Below are 11,435 nucleotides of genomic sequence, written 5' to 3' on the forward strand. Positions count from 1 at the left end.
TGGTTATTTAGAAATACTCATTTTTTTTTCATGTAGAGAGTTCAGAAGAGATTGAATGCCAAGAAATCAATGGGAAGACTATCGCAACAGTGAGTTAGAAGAAGAAGGGAAGAAAGGGGGGTACAGACAAATTAAAAAAGGAATAATAATGCCATCAAGTAATCCAGCTGGATATAGGGGATCTGGGGAAGTGAGGAGACATTTTATTTATATTTTCAAATATATTCATTTAAAAATGTCAAAACATCACTTATTTGTAATATCCTCTATCCAATCTAGACCTGTTTTTCATGCTTGGCTTTTTTCAATTCCTCAACTTTTCTTTTTTTTTTTCTAATTTGTAATTTGAATGAGTAGAAAAGAAAACCCCAGGTTTAAGGAGAAAAATAAATTACTAAAAGGAAAGTCAGAGACCTGGACATCACTTCAAAGAACAATGATGAAAACGCACACTGTAAACTCTGGAAGATCTCCTCTGCTTAAACCATTTGACATAGAGAATGCAGTTTGTACTCTCCAGACATTTTCCCCTACTGCTGCCATTGCCAGATATGCAGATTCCTAGCTGTTTCCATGCCTTAATACTTGATACAAATGATTACCAAGTTTCTGAGTCTGAAGGAAGCTGGAGCCAATGTGGCACCTACCTCTCTTTACTAATGGGTATTCAAAATTCTGCCATCAGCCACAAAGCATGGAAATGGTCCAATTCTACACCTAAATACTCATTCTTAATCAATCAAAACTTAGCCAAACTTTTCTAAAGTATTTTCTGTATGTTTTGAAGATTTGTGAAATACTGATACTGACAATCAACTAAAACCAATTTACATAAATAGATCTGATGATAAAATATAAGAATTAACCTGTACTTATTACTGTGATGGTCCCATGTACATTCTAAGTTCACTAATCCAGTGTAACTAGAGGTAAAAGTTTTGAAATTGACTCTACTTATTTAACATAAGCTATATATATTCACCTTCAACTTTTGATAATGTGGATGTCTTCTGAAGGGTGTATGTGTGTCTGTGTTTGGGAAGAAGTGGATAGCTGCTCTTAAATAGGGCTAAGGAAGGTAGGAAAGTTGGTTTTCTATTTCTTTTACATTTTCCCATAGTACTTGCATAAATTTCCTAGAGTTGCCATAACAAGTTACCACAAACTTAGTGGCCTAAATCAACAGAAATTTATTTTGCCACAGTTCTCAAGGCCAGAATTCCAAAATCAAAGTGTCAACAGTGCAGCACTCACCGTGGAACCTCCCAGTGGAGAATCCTTCCTTTACTTTTCCAGCTTCAGGTGATTATCACCATTTCTTGGTTTCCTTGGCTTGTAGCCATATCATTTCCAATCTCTGCCTCCTCTTCACATCATCTTTTTCTCTGGGTGTTTCAATCCTCTTCTGTCTCTTAGAGGAACATTTGTCATTATATTTAAGGCCTAGCAAGTATCCAGGATGATCTCACCTCAAGATCCTTAATTATACCTGCAAATACTCATTTTCCAAATAAAGGTTTAGGGGTTCACAGGGCATTGGACATAGACACGTCTTGTTGGTGGCCACCATTTAAACCACTAGAATACCATATGGGATCATTTGAAATATCATTGAATGACCAATTTTACTTTCATTATTTATTATTGGTTCTGTCAATCTCTCAGCAAACATGACAGGATATCTACCACATATGTTCCAACCCTCAGAGAATGCACTGATGAAACAAAAATGAGCAAGTAAAAATCCCTGTTATCAAAGAGCTCATAATATGCTGACCTAAAGTATGTATGTATATGTGTGTGTATATAGTATCTTAAAAAAACAATTTATCTAATAGAAATGCATGAAGATGCATCAGTGGATATAGGAAAAAGTATGGGAGGTAATGACACCAGAGTTAAAATTGAAAAGTGGGATACAAACAGAAAAGCTATTACTTAGCTAAATTCATATGTGAATATTTATAAACTTTTTTGTATATTTTTCATTTGTTTTCACATGTTTTAATCTAGTACATTTGAGTATAGCAGTAATTATGCTGAATGTCATAAATAACTTATGCTATTTGCTACCAATATATCCAGTTTATTTTTTTTAAGCCAGTAGATGAATGAGTACAAAAATACATTAAAACCATTTACAAAAAAGACTTGGAAAAATTGGCCCAATTATATTTAAATGTCAATATTATTAATTTAAAAACTTATGATTGTATTAGATATATGTCTTAGATCACATGATATTGACACATCACTTAGCAGATACTATTCATATTGGAAATAATTTTCCTAAACTATCCAAGATATTTAATTAATGTACCTCATACTCTCCTAATTATACATCGTACTGTTTCTCTGGTTAGAAAGATTTTGTTTATCTCTGGTGTATTATCTTTGTTTAGATGACACTATATCCTCCTAAGCATTCAGAATTAAACGATAAGTGGAAAGAATATTTCTATAACAGTTACCTTATGGGAAGTCACTCTCTTATTAATTGTATATCACATTATATGTATTGTTATTGGAATCAGAGTGATGCCATTTTGCTGGAAGGGTACCACAACCCAAGGTATGTGTACAGCCTCTAGAATCTGGGCAAGGCAAGGAACAAATTCTCTCCTGGAAGGAAAGGAACACCTCTCTTTAGACATCTTGATATTACTTATTATTAACAGGCCTTCCATGGCCTATTTTGAACTTCTGACCTCAAAAACTATATAATAATAAATTCACATGGTTTTAAATAACAAAATTTATGGTTATTCATTCCTGTGGCAATAGGAAACTAATGTAGATTTTGATTATAATCACTAGGTCCTTTTGTCACATTACTTTCATATAGAAGCTGAGTTCATTACTGGCACCTAACTATGAAGTGTTTATTAAACACCCATTGTTTATTTGCGGCGTAGATAACTACTATATTGCCAGTGAAAAATACTTGGGGAATCACTGTAGCTCAGTGATTTGTTATCCAAATATGTATAACCATATATTATTCTTCATTACTGGGTTTCCATGATAAACAAGTGTGCAATTGAGAATAGCCCTACGGTGTATTGTTTCTGTAAATCTAGCCACCAACATCAATTTAAAGATGCTTGCTTCTATTTATTTCTCTGTCTTATCAGAGCATGACAATGTGTAATAATTCAGTTATGCTATTTTCAAAATAAAAATGAGGAAAACTAAAGGTTGTATTATACTGTTGAGGGCAATATTCTTATTTGTGACTTGCAATTCCTACTCTTGACAGTGAAAGCATAACAATGTCTATTTTGAGAAAATGGCTTGTGTGCTTTGCACATTATGAATTAGCTCACAGTGTTTAGTTGTCTGTTACAAGTAGTCACAATGCCATAATAATTAAATGTTAATTTAATAGCAGCATTCTGAATTAGAATAAGTGGAATATGGCAAGCCATGAAAAGCATTTGGACTATAGCATTACTGAATGTTTTAAAATGTTCTCTCATATCCCTATTGAAATAATAATTTAGTTTTACACTCTGGTGGTTAGGGGCTTGATGCTGTAAGAGCTCTGCCTAGTATAAATTGCATAAATCACACAAAATGTCCCAGAACACCATGCTCTATGGCTGATGAGAACCATATTGTTTTGCATTTTTTTCTAAAAGAAATTGAGCTCCAGCTATTTAATCAAAGAACATCACCAACAATCTCTTGCTATCAACTCTTACCACATGTATTATAGCTGATGCTGTCATTTGTAAATTATCACTTGTTATAATGTATTTTAAATTTAATTTGATCTTGATAAGACAAAGATTTTTCCTATTGAAATTAGCATGCTGCTCACAGCCATACTTTTTATCTTGTATTAAAAAGTACTTGACAACACACAATTGTACTTTGAACAAACCCATGTTTTTAAATAGCCTATGTCCCATGTGTTGATCTTGAGCAATGATAAAGTGGAGACTGAATACCCATTTGTGAGGACAATTTTCCATTCAAGAGTTTCTTGTAAAAAATAATTTGTTCTTTATGTGTTCTCTCTCTTCAAATGTTTAGTATCAGGGATCCATTTTTCACCTTAATCTATTCAATTCTCGCTCCTTTTTCAAAGGAAGTGGAACTGCTACCGGTACATAAATTTTCTTTGCTGGGCTCAACATCTAATTAATTCCAGAAGAAAACCTCTTTCCATTAAGTAATGGTTTGTATGTGGCCAGCATATTTCTAGGTCTCCCTGCAAGGAGAAGGGAATGGTAAAAGTAAGCTTCAAAGAAGCATCACTGAATTCACAAGCATCCTGGAAAGGACCTTTGGTAAAAGGCACTGCCCTCCTGGACTGGGTGAGGCAGACATACCCTTTCTGTAGTTCTCACCTCAAATAAATATTCACTGAGAATCTTTGATATAGGAAAACATGTCTCCTTCTAACTTATCAAATGTAGAATTCAAGTATTATTTAATGAATTGCACAAAAATAATGTTTTCATAAATATTATACCTTATAGTGCTGGAAGACCCAGATAATTCCTATTATCAACAGGAATCCTGAGAATGAGAAATAACAAATGAGATATGAAAAATAAAAAGGGGGTAATATAAAGGTATAAATGATATATTTAATGTCACAAGTCTCTACTCTTCTATTTTTAACTCTATCCATTACTTCCCTGTGTACATTTACTTTGGGATTATTTTCCACATTCACTCAATCTCTGTAATTTACCTCAAAATAAAACAATATTTACATAATAATTTCAAAAGCACTTTTACATGTTCTATTTTGTGATTACTCTTAAAGTGTGGTGGAAGAAATAAGGAATAAGGAAACTTTTAGTAGGTAAAAATAAATGTTCTCAAGTTAATATATTATTAATAAATATAGTAGGTAATAATTTGTGAGATTTTTGAAAATAGGCTTTTTTGGCATAGTTTTAGGTTCACAGAAAAACCAAGTGGAAGGTACAGAGAATTCTTATAATGTTCCTGTTCCCCACCCGACCGCTTCCCCCACTCTCAGTGTCCCTCTTCAGAGTGGTACATTTGTGACAGTTGATGAACTTATATTGACAAATCATTATCATCTGAAGTTCAGAGTATACATCAGGGTTAACACTTGATGTACATTCTGTGGGTTTTGGCAAATGTATAATGACATTAATCTTCCCAGTAATTCACTTTTTGCGTGAGTTAACAAGGTTATTTTTCTTTGCTTGCACTCAAAGAACCTAAATAGAGCTAGTCAAATAATATGAGTGTTAGAATGAAATTCAGGAATGAAATTCAGATCTTTTGACTCAACTTCCACTTTGCAGAAACAATTTATGCAAATTCTTATTAGCACAAATCATGGAATATATTGGATACTCAATGAACTCTGTAATATTTTAATACACACATATATAGCAATATTACAATCAATAGTAAAATGAAATCTACATTTTAAAATGTAGATTCTTCTTTCAGAATATGCTCAAACTCCTGAAAAAAAAAAGTACATAGACATCTCAAAGGAGGCTGTGAAAAATATCGGTATGGAAAGCAATCTGTGAGACAGTATATGTGAATGTCACTTGGTGCTAAATAGCCACAGGCTTTTGTCCCAGTTTCATTTTATTTTGGGCATGCTACTTAATGTATTTAAGTTCAGTTAACTCTTTTTTTATGATGCGATTAATGTTTATACGTATTTTATATGGTTATGTTGGTATTCAATATCTGACCTGTGATCTGTACATGTATTATCTATTTAATGCTCACAGAATTCTATGAACATTATAGGCCTACAGGTAAAGTGATATAATAAATGTAATCCACTTACACAATACCTAGAAATTAGGAATTACCCCCCAAAATATTACTACCAATATTACAGAGGTCATTATGTTCATGAAAATATCCATCAAATTATGGACAAAAATGAATTATATGATCTGTAGAATTAATGAGTTCTCCAGTATCTGCTAGGCATACAGGATGTGCTCTCTACCGCTTGATTTAATAAAAAGTGGTATCTCTATGTTTTCATTTTATTCTCCAACAAATTTCATCAAGAAAGAACCACCATTTCAGTTTGTATAAATATCAACTCAACTCTTTAGATTTTTAGTCTTTAATGACAAAGGAACATTGGAAGCATTTTATAATTTGCCCAAAGAAACCATCAGTACCAAACAACACAGTTCATTACTGATCATTTCACCGGCAGTGTGGGCAGTGCCGGGAAGTGGTAGATAGGAAAATAATTCACAAAAGTGAGCACGTTTTTCAAAGTAAGGCCCCTAAAGACAGCTCTTCTGGCTTTCAATCTCAGCTTCACTGAATCTCACTTCATTAACTCTGTCAGCTTGAGAAAGTTGTTTCTCCTTTCCTTACCCTCATTGTCAGAGCTTCATTTTTCTTTTCTGCTGACATAAACTCTTCAAGTTACCACCTACATTGCTTGCCATTTGTTCTCGGTATCTTCTCACTAATCATTTCCTTCCAAACTTGAAAGGGAGAAAATCCACATGCAAAGTTTTAGGTATTTTGATTTTTCAATCAATATCCTCTCCTTAATGCACCAAATCCATGAACGTGTGCTCAGTTATCATACATTTGTAAATCTCAAATGTTTATTTCCTGCCTAGATCTTTTTTTTTCTTATTTTTAAGATTTCATTCACTTATTCATGAGAGACACAGAGAGAGGCAGAGACAAAGGCACAGGAAGAAGCAGGCTCCCTGTGGAGAGCCTGATGTGGGTCTTGATCCCAGGACCCTGTGATCATGACCTGAACAAAAGGCAGATGCTCAACCACTGAACCACCCAGGGATGCCCCCCGCCCCCTCTCAGAGCTTATCGCCAGGGTTCATATGCTCCTATTGAATTGTCTTCTAAAAATATTCACTTGAAATGGCAATTCAAATCAACAGGTCCAAAATTTTATTTATAATGTTATTTTCATAAATATGGTTTTCTTAAGCACTTATTCACTTTCCACATTTCCGCCAGTGTAATTTTTTAAAATTCCAGTTAGTTAGCATACAGTCTTATTTATATTAGTTCCAGGTATCCAGTATAGTGATTACATAATTCCATACATTACCTGGTGCTCATCACTGTAAGTGTACTCCTTAATCTACATCATCTATTTAACCCATCTTCTGACCCCTCCCCTCTGGTAACCATCAGTTTGTTCTCTGTAGTAAAGAGTTTGTTTCTTGATTTTTCCCTCTCTCTCTCCTCCTCCCTCTCTTTTCTCCGCTGTGCTCATTTGTTTTGTTTCTTAAACTGCATATATGAATGAAATCATATGGTTTTTGTTTCTCTTTGACTGACATTTCACTTAGCATTATACTCTCTAGCTCCCTCAATGTTGTTGTAAATGGCAAGACTTATTATTTTTATGGCTAAACAATATTTCATTTTATATATAAGTGAATGGATATTGTGCTTTGCCAAATACTCCTTTTGCATCTGTTGAAATGATCATATGGTTCTTAGCCTTTCTTTTACTGACATGATGTATCACATTGATTGATTTGCAAATATTGAACCACCCGCACAACCCAGACTAAATCCCACTTGGTCCTACTGCATGATTTTTTTTAATGTATTATGGATTCAGTTTGTTAGTATTTTGCTGGAAGATTTTTGCATCTATGTTCACCAAGGATATTGAACTGTAGTTCTCTTTTTTATGGAATCTGTATTGGGCTTTGGTGCCAGGGTGATGCTGGCTTCATAGAATTAATTGGAAGTTTTTCTTCCTTTACTATTTTTTGAAATAGTTTGAGAACAGGAATTAATTCTTTAAATGTTTGATAGAATTTGCCTGTTAAGCCATCTGGTCCTGTACTTTGGATTGTCGAGAGTTTTTTAATTACTGATTTAATTTCTTTACTTCTTATCAGACTGTTCATATTTCTATTTATTCCTCTTTCAGTTTTGGTAGTGTATATGCTTCTAGGATTTTATCCATTTCTTCTAGGTTGTCTAAATTGTTGGCATCTAGTTTTTCATAGTATTCTCATATATTATTTGTATTTCTGTGATGGTTTTTATTTCTCATCTTTCATTTGTGTTTTTACTTATTGAAGCTCTTTCTCTTTTTTCCTTCTTAAGTCTGGCTAGATAGATGTTTATTAACTTTATTTTTTTTTTTTCCTAGAACCAGCTCCTGGTTTCACTGGTCTTTTCAATTTTTTTTTTTTTTTTTTAGTTTCTACATCATTTTTTTCTACCCTAATCTTTATTATTTCCTTCCTCTGTTGTTGTTTTTTTTTCTGTTTTTGTTTTTTTGTTTCTTTGTTTGCTCTTCTTTTTCTAGCCCCTGTTTAGGATGAGATTGTTTATTTGAGATTTCTCCTGCTTCTTGAGGTAGGTCTGCTATAAACTTCCCTTTCAGAGCCACTTTTTCTGCATTCCTAAGGTTTTGGACTACTGTGCTTTCATTTTCATTTGTTTCCATATACTTTTAATTTTTTTTTCTTTGATATCCTGGTTGACCCATTCATTGTTTAGTAGCATGTTGTTTAACCTCCATGTATTTATGCTACTCCCAGATTTTTTCTTTGATAGATGTCTAGTTTCATAGAGTAGTGGTCAGAAAAGATGCACAGTATAACTTCCATCTTCTTGAATTTTTTGAAGCTTCTTTTGTGATCTATTCTGGAGAATATTCCATGTGCACTTGAAAAGAATATGTATTCTGCTGTTTTAGGATGGAATGTTCTGAATATATCTGTTAAATCTCTCTGGTTTGGTATGTCATTCAAAGCCACTGTTACCTTGTGAATTTCCTTTTTTCTCCCCTTTTAAAGATTTTATTTATTTATTTCAAGAGAGAGAAAGAGAGCATGCATGAACTAGAGGAAGGACAGGAGAGAGATTGAAGCAGATACCCCACTGAGCAGGAAGCCCAACGCAGAGCTCAATCCCAGGACTCTGAGATCATGACCTGAGTCAGACACTTAACTGCCTGAGCCAAGTGTCATGGATTTTCTGTTTAGATGATCTCTGGTATGCTGTCTTTCTGGGATGTGCTCTGAGATCAGCAAATAATCTCCTTACTGTGTGCTCCAGGTACCCTTCAGTTCGCTGTTTCCAACCTAGTGTCCTTGAGTTGTTTGCCTGCCTTCTCTCTAAGAGCAAGTGTAGTGCCTTAGAGAGTTGCAGCCTATCCTGCCAACCTTTAAAACTCCAGACTTTAAGCCCTACTGGTTGCCTGAAGTCATGAAATTTGAACCCCTTCTCACTTTCCAAGTCAATTGCTGTGGGGGGTTTATTTTCCTGATGCACTCTCCTATGTTCTAGTCTCTCTCACGCTTCTCTGGGATTTCCTCCCCACCACAGCAGCCACAATCAGTTTCTTTCACAATCTGTGTCTCTGAACTTTCTACTTTCTTTGATGTGTCCTTTCCTCTAACTTTTAGTTTTAGCTGTACAACATCTTCCACAGTCTTCAGGTCAGTTTCTTGGGTATTTAGGATACTTTGATAGTTACCTAGCTGTACTGGTAGGATGAGGCAAGCCTAGGTTCCTCCTACTCTACCACCATCTTCCTGTCTTTTCTTTGACAGTGTGAACTATTATATTTTATTTTAATTTATTTTATTTTATTATTTTATTTTATTTCATTTCATCTTATTTATTTATTAATTAATTATTTACTTATTTATTTATTGGACAGTGTGAACTTTAACTTAACTTTTAAAGTTAATTCTGAGTTTATTGTCTCCTTGAAAAAAGAGCTCTGGGAGGTCGGGGCAGCAGGTATCCTCGCTTCCTCCCTCCTGGAGGCGAGCCCGGCCCCGCCCCGGCCCCGCCCCCGGCCCCGCCCCCGGCCCCGCCCCGCGCTCCCTTGGCCCCTCCCACCTCCTCGCCCGGCCGCCCGCGCACCGCCCTCCCCTCCCCTCCCCGCAGGCCACAGCCCGGGGCCTCGCCTCACTATGGCAGCAGCGCGGCGCAGCACGCTAGACTTCCAGCTCGGGGCCCGAGCTGATGGCGAGACCATTCTAAAAGGCCTCCGGTGCGTTTTCCAGGAGCAAGGGATGACGGAGTCGGTGCACACCTGGCCAGACCATGGTTATCTAGCGACCTACGTAAACAAAAATGGCGGCTTTGCCAATTTGAGAATTTACCCACGTGGACTGGTGCTGTTGGATCTTCAGAGCTGCGATGGTGATTCTCAAGGCCAAGAAGTTGACAGTCTTTTGAACAAAGTCGAAGAAGGACTGAAAGAATTGAGGGAGGACGGTACTGGGCGGGTGAAGCGATTACCGCCCATAGTTCGAGGAGGGGCCGTTGACAGATACTGGCCCGCTGCCGACGGCCGCCTGGTGGAGTATGACATGGACGAAGTGGTGTACGATGAAGATTCACCGTATCAGAACATTGAGATTCTACACTCGAAGCAGTTTGGAAATATCCTCGTCCTCAGTGGGGATGTTAATCTGGCGGAGAGTGATCTGGCGTCCACCCAGGCCATCACGGGCAGCGGAAAAGAAGACTGCGGTGGCAAAGATGTACTGATTCTCGGCGGTGGGGATGGGGGCATATTATGTGAAATAGTCAAACTGAAACCAAAGATGGTCACTATGGTAGAGATCGACCAAATGGTGATTGATGGGTGTAAGAAATACATGCGGAAAACATGGGGCGACGTCTTAGACGACCTTAAGGGAGACTGCTATCAGGTTCTGATAGAAGACTGTATCCCGGTACTGGGGAGGTACGCCGAGCAACGGAGAGAGTTTGATTATGTGATCAATGATTTGACAGCGGTCCCCATCTCCACGTCCCCGGAAGAAGATTCCACATGGGAGTTTCTCAGACTGATTCTTGACCTCTCAATGAGAGTACTGAAACAGGATGGGGAATACTTTACACAGGGTAACTGTGCGAATTTGACGGAAGCCTTGTCGCTCTATGAAGAACAGCTGGGCCGCCTCTATTGTCCTGTGGAATTCTCAAAGGAGATCGTCTGTGTTCCCTCATACTTGGAATTGTGGGTATTTTACACTGTTTGGAAGAAAGCTAAACCTTGAAGACCAATGTGTGCTGCGAATAGCCTTCCTGACCTTCACATGCTATAGGTGACATCGAAATGAATCGCGCAATTGATTGTGAATCCCTTCAAGTTTTCTTTTTTTAATTATTATTTTTAATTTAAACAAAGCAAATGGAAAATGTATATTTTGATGCGCTGGGGTGTTAATTTTTTTGAAAGTCAGCTGAAGGATGATTAGACAGCACAGTGGAGGCTGCTAAATGCACTGAACCCCTAGAATGTGATTTTTGTTACTTTTCTGTGTGTGTGTGTTTGCAGGGGGGGGGGGCTTTTTTGTTTTGTTTCAGTAGACTTCAAATTCGGTTATTTGAAGGAATGAGTATCATTGTTTTATTCTGGAGGGAAGTTCTTTGATGTGTTTCTTTCCCAAAAAGTTGACCTAGATATTAAAATTTGGTGCTTA

At 36.5% G+C, this 11,435-nt stretch overlaps 1 pseudogene; it reads left to right on the forward strand.

Moving 5' to 3' along the window:
- Nucleotides 1-9,873: 9,873 nt before the first annotated feature.
- On the forward strand, nucleotides 9,874-11,155 carry LOC144287856 (spermine synthase pseudogene; annotated as a pseudogene).
- The last annotated feature ends 280 nt before the right edge of the window (nucleotides 11,156-11,435 follow it).

Source organism: Canis aureus, chromosome 17 (assembly GCF_053574225.1).
Source record: "Canis aureus isolate CA01 chromosome 17, VMU_Caureus_v.1.0, whole genome shotgun sequence".
In the NCBI taxonomy this organism is placed as follows: Eukaryota; Metazoa; Chordata; class Mammalia; order Carnivora; family Canidae; genus Canis; species Canis aureus.